This window comes from Scleropages formosus, chromosome 7 (genome assembly GCF_900964775.1).
Source record: "Scleropages formosus chromosome 7, fSclFor1.1, whole genome shotgun sequence".
Taxonomy (NCBI): domain Eukaryota; kingdom Metazoa; phylum Chordata; class Actinopteri; order Osteoglossiformes; family Osteoglossidae; genus Scleropages; species Scleropages formosus.
The window spans coordinates 14,864,658-14,870,694 of record NC_041812.1 but is presented as its reverse complement, the minus strand read 5'-3'; the positions used below and the strand labels follow the sequence as shown (position 1 = coordinate 14,870,694).

The window sequence follows — 6,037 nt, the reverse complement described above, 5'->3', positions numbered from 1 at the left end:
CCTTGTGTGAATGTCCACCTGTTATGGTAATTGTCTGGAAACAGCATGAGTTGCACTCTAACCAACGAATTTATATTGCTGTTTTTCCTTGTGTTCATGCAAAGGAGGTTTCTTAAGCTTTCAGCCTAGAAGACACATTCCGACGACAGACAGTCCACGACCTGCAGATGAGCAACTGATTCCTTTTATTTATTTGATAATTCAATTTATGGTCACACATTTTTCTTTCGGGAGTCGATTATCTTTCAAAATTAATACTATTAATTTGAGCCCCTGAAAACGATAATTCGCCTCATGAGGTGATTTCTCGGAGACAAGTAATAAGCAGGGCGAAGGGTGCATTATTGTACCGTTACCGGTAACTTGCGAACATAAACTCCAAGTACCATAATGCAATTGGATAAAGACGCATCGTTGATTGAATTCTGCCAATCGAATTCTGAAAGTGGAGACGTTCAGTATGGCGTCACTGAACACTAATATGCTGCCTTCAGCCAATCAGCGCGCACTAGTCTGGGAGGCTTATCGCTCCGCAGCGTTTTGTCTTGAAGTCTCATCTGCCGCACGGAGAAGCGAGGAGTTGACGTGATTTTTTGAAAATAATTTAAGGAATTTTGTAGAGTCCGCCCCCCCTTTTTTTTTGTTTTGTTTTCAAGCAGCATGCTGCAAGCGGATGGTTTTAGAAGAACTCGGCTTTTGCACATTTCTTTCCCGTGGTCGCACATCTGAAGACTGAGCGCTGTTCAGTGTTCTGCTCCTCCTCACGATGCTCTGCTCTCATCAGCTGGTCTCCGGTGGTGAGTATCTGATAGCGACAAAATCTGCATGTGTCTCATAATAAGATTTGTTTGTGGGATGTTGTCTGCAGTAGTGTATATACAGTGTAACACCCCCTGTTTAAAGTTGCATTCATGCTTATGTATTATGGTGCGTTGCACAGCAAACACCACAATCCAGTGATACAGATGTCTTACAGCTCATTTTGTTTTCTGTGTTAAGCGATTATTACAGGTTATCACAATGAATGCTGTCTGAAGTACCACAAAGGCATCATACCAATCAAGCAAATTGTCTCATACTACAAGACCAGCAGCGACTGTCCCAAACAGGCTATTGTGTGGGTATCTATATTTCAGGCACTCAGTCTCTGTGTGGAAAGAGCACTGTATAAAAATAAATTGAATTGAACTGGGAGGGATACATTGGTGCAGCGGGTTGGACCGGGTCCTGCTCTCTGGTGGGTCTGGGGTTCAAGTCCTGCTTGGGGTGCCTTGAGATGGACTGGTGTCCCGTCCTGGGTGTGTCCCCTCCCCCTCCAGCCTTGCGCCCTGCGTTGTGGGATCAGGCTCCGATTCGCCATGACCCCACTTGGAACAAGCAGTGTCAGACAGTGTGTGTGAAGTGAAGTGAATTGAATTGTAGTAATTTGGTAGCAATATCATTTACCATCAATGCAACTCCACAATTTTTAATAAATGTAAAGTGAATTTCTAAGTGTAAAACCTAGAATTCACAAGTATATTCCTATGATTTATAGTGGATATTCAGCAGTTTCCACAACAAACCCTTTACACCATGACTGTAGGATGTTTTCTTACTGACTGATGGGTAGTGAAAATTGTTATTGCTACCTTAAACTGTATTTCAGTAATGCATGTTTCTAGAAAACACTTTAGTCTGTCTCAGTTCAGTACAGTAGTGTATTTCTTCTAAAGTAATTGTGGTTTTGGTGTTTTGCAGGTTTCGGACTAGAAGAAACTCTACCTTCTGTGTTGAAGAACACCTGCCTTGGGTCCAAAGGCATATTGCTAAACTGCAAATGGCTCTAGCGATGACAACACCATAAACTACTTCCAAAAACAAAGTCTTAATATTACATCAGTGACAGAACATTGTGCTACACAGAGAAGAGAGGAGAAGAGAAATGAATGTTTCCATTTTATATGTATTACTTTACCAAAGTTTATTTCTCTTATGAGAGCTATATGTTTTCTTTTTTTTTTTTAAATTTCCTTACAGAAATGTTAATGTTTTAACAGCTGTGCTCGGGTGTTTTCTCATAAGACAGAATGATATAGTGACACAAATACAGAATGACAGATTTGACAGTCAGAATGAATGTCAGCACCTTAAAATCTGATTAAGCCTACTTATGCACACTAGTGTTAGGTTATGTCATCATTCATAATAAGGTACATAAAGAAACAAACTATTATAATCAAAGAAATTGTTTTTTAAAAAAAAAATTCAATCATTACATGCCACAGTGGCAGTATTTTACAAAAAGGCTGAAAAAATGTTTGTCTTATTGAGTGCATTGCGTTTGGAAAGCCAATGTCTGATGGAAAGAAACTTAGGTTAATGTAACAGTGTCTAGGTATAGTAATTGCATAAAAAAAATTGTTTACATAGTAAATTAGGAGGGATATGAAAGCTGGTTCCCCTCAAGAGCAAGGTGAATGGTGTGAGAAACATGGAAATTATACAAAAGCAAGAGATCTGTGACATTTCATCTCTCAGCATAAAAGTGGTCCAAAATGCATGGCAAAAGGGATGCCTGAAAATGGAATCAGTATTTTTGGAGTGGCCTATTCAAAGCTGAAACCAATTGTGAATATGTGGTATGATCTGAAAATGTGTACCCATCAATGTAACTTTTTATATCTTGGGTATATTTTACCATACAGGAATAACAAAAAAAAAACATTAAAAAATCTACATTTTGAAGAAATAGACAAAGTATCCAAGTACCAAATATATTTTGGGAAGAAAATATTTCCATAAAATTTCATGTAATCATGCATGTATTGTGTATTATAAATGAAGTAAATGTTAAAAAAAATCAAGAGATGTGAATATTTTTGAAAGGCTTTTCATAGAACTTGCAGCTCAAGTTTGCGAGAGAAACCCAAACCATCAACAGCGTGTTTTTCTAAGAATACCAAGATGAAGACCATTTAACAGAAAAAGTAGCTCTCAACCACGTGACGATCACGTCTAAGTCTGTATTTCTGCCGAATTTGATGTACTGACGGTTCTGTTATGTCAGTCATATTGAATTTTCCATTGCATTTAGTTTGAGGAAGCTTATGAGGAAGTTTGCCTTTTGGTGAACTTTGCTTATCTGAGCCGTGCTGTTAATATAGGAAATACAATTCAGAACAATTAATGCAACTTAGAGATGTTACATGTTGAAAGTGCAGAGATACTGGATATGGCATTGCAATAGGACTGAAAAAGGTGTGCTCACTTGCTTCACACTAAACATATCAGACACATTAGTCATTATTGGAACCCTGCAACGTTATGTAGTGTAGTTCTTGATGTTTTCTCTGGGACTTCATGTGCAAGGTGGTGAGGATGATGGAACTGGGCCAAGTGTACAGACCTTCATATAAACATCCTGTGCATATTAAATGTGTTAAATTGCATGATGGTGTGAGATATGTTGGGTTTTCCAGACAGAAGTTTGCATTGAGGCCAAAGACCTCATCCTCTATACTAAAATACCCCAGAACAGTAACTGCTACAATTATTTGCCACAATAGTGATGTGCATTGATACAGGGGAAATATCTGCAGGCCTCTCTAAGTGTCTACTTCATTTGCTAGTGTGTGATTCAGTCTCTGTTTGTACCTTGAATTACTTGTTTTAGTTTCCACTTTCTATATTTTAAAGCCATGCTTTGCAAAAATGCAGGTTCTGAATGAATGAAGGTAACTGTAAATATAGTATTTCTGTGAAGATCCATGATGTTGAAAAAAATTACTGATTCCATCTTGAAGAGTGAGGTATTCATTTACTTAACACTAAATTCTCAATAATAACATGCAGAAAATACAAATAGCAAATGTTGGTTAAGCAAAATAATTGTTGATGAGTTAATTACTTCACATTAACATGATTTAAAAAATATAAAAAGTAAAAATTAAAAATGTAAACATAACCTAGCTGTGCAAATGAGTAAAACGCTGAGTGGTTTTACACTGTTAGCAGTTTTACACTGTAAGCTGCTTCGCCTAAATGAATTAATAACAACAGTATACTGACTGGGGTTCTAAGTCTTCTGGATGAGACTGCGTCATGTAGGAAACTGGTTCTGACGTTTTGCTTCCCATGTTGGAAGCATCTTCAGGGAGCTTCCACATCTTGCGAAGGCTGGATGTGAACTTAAGTGTTTGACGAGGGTAGGCGTATTTATAGGTGGGGTTGAGGTCGGAGGTTGTAGCGGGTGGTCCCGTTGGGTGGTGCCCCCGCTGTGGTTTCCACCTGCATTGCATCTTTTGGGTTACTGGTTGATTTGTTGATCTGAGGTGCTGTGTGAGGCGCTCGGTTAGTTGTGGGTCTGGAGTGAAGATTCGAAATAAGGGGTGTCCAGGTCCTTGATAGTTTGAAGCCCTCTTCTCAGTTGAAGTTATCGGGGTGCTTCTCTATCTCAGTTGCATCTCTTACCACATGGTTCTTGTATCCCAGAACTGATGTAAAAACTGTGGTCTCTTTGAAGTTGATCACATGACCGGTCTGCAGTGAGTGTTCAGCTACTGCTGAATTGGTGTTATTGTTTTTTCCTCACACTTATATGTTCCTGGAGCCGAGTGGAGATAAGTCATCCTGCCTGGCCTACGTAAGTTTTGCTGCAGCTGCAGGGTATTTGGTAGACTCCACTGGTCTTTAGTGGTAAGCTGTCCTTTACTGTACCGAGCATGCTTTTTGTTGTGGACCCGGCGGTGAAGGTGGTCTTGATGTCGTGCTTTTTGAGTAACCTGCTTATCTTGTCGGTGGTGCCTTTGACGTACAGGAGTTAGGCTATTCAAGCTGGTTCGGTCGCTGTTTCTTTCTTTGTGTGTGATGTTTTCGGATTTTCTTGTCAGCGAATGACTTCCATGAGCAGACAAGGGCAACGCAAAAGTCATCTTAGAGACAACAACCTACAAAAACAAAATGAGGGATCTACTAAAAGACGGTTCCTACCATAAGATACGGAGCCCAACCAGCAGCATCAGGACGAAACTGCATGGGCTCATCATGAAGTCATCCACCGAAGAGATCACGAAGAAGAAACTACTATCAATCGACCCTCGCCCGCCGCTCCTCTACGGTTTACCCAAAATACACAAACCAGGGATATCGATGAGACCTATCGTCAGCACTATCAGCTCCGTGACACATAAAATTGCCCGTTTTTTTAGCATGAGAACTTCAGCCATTCATCGGGAACACTCGGAACTACATCAAGAACTCTAAACACTTTACAGAAAAGCTGAGATCGCTGAAGATCCAAGACAATGACATTCTGGTTAGTTTCGATGTCACCTCCCTCCTCATCAACATTCCTGTTGAAGACACTGTCACCATAATAAGGGGAAAACTACGAGAGGACCTGGCCGCACTTGCAGAACTTTGCCTCCATTCCGCCTACTTCCTTTTCGACAAGGGCTGGCCCTGATAGCAAGTCCTTCCATTGACTGTGCTGTTTCCAAGGCCTTTTGTTCATGGGCCAAAAAAGGGTTATATTACAGAACCAGCAGCAGCTGCCCCAAAAAGCCCTTGTGTGAATGTCCACCTGTTATGGTAATTGTCTGGAAACAGCATGAGTTGCACTCTAACCAACGAATTTATATTGCTGTTTTTCCTTGTGTTCATGCAAAGGAGGTTTCTTAAGCTTTCAGCCTAGAAGACACATTCCGACGACAGACAGTCCACGACCTGCAGATGAGCAACTGATTCCTTTTATTTATTTGATAATTCAATTTATGGTCACACATTTTTCTTTCGGGAGTCGATTATCTTTCAAAATTAATACTATTAATTTGAGCCCCTGAAAACGATAATTCGCCTCATGAGGTGATTTCTCAGAGACAAATAATAAGCAGGGCGAAGGGTGCACTATTGTACCGTTACCGGTAACTTGCGCACATAAACTCCAAGTACCATAATGCAATTGGATAAAGACGCATCGTTGATTGAATTCTGCCAATCGAATTCTGAAAGTGGAGACGTTCAGTATGGCGTCACTGAACACTAATATGCTGCCTTC

General features: G+C 40.2%; 1 long non-coding RNA gene across 1 annotated transcript; it reads left to right on the top strand.

Annotated features, from left to right (window-relative positions):
* The first annotated feature begins 382 nt into the window (after positions 1-382).
* On the top strand, positions 383-2,730 carry LOC108926590 (uncharacterized). Its single transcript, XR_001965483.2, has 3 exons — positions 383-797; positions 1,000-1,117; positions 1,741-2,730. It is a non-coding gene; the product is annotated as an uncharacterized LOC108926590 (long non-coding RNA).
* The last annotated feature ends 3,307 nt before the right edge of the window (positions 2,731-6,037 follow it).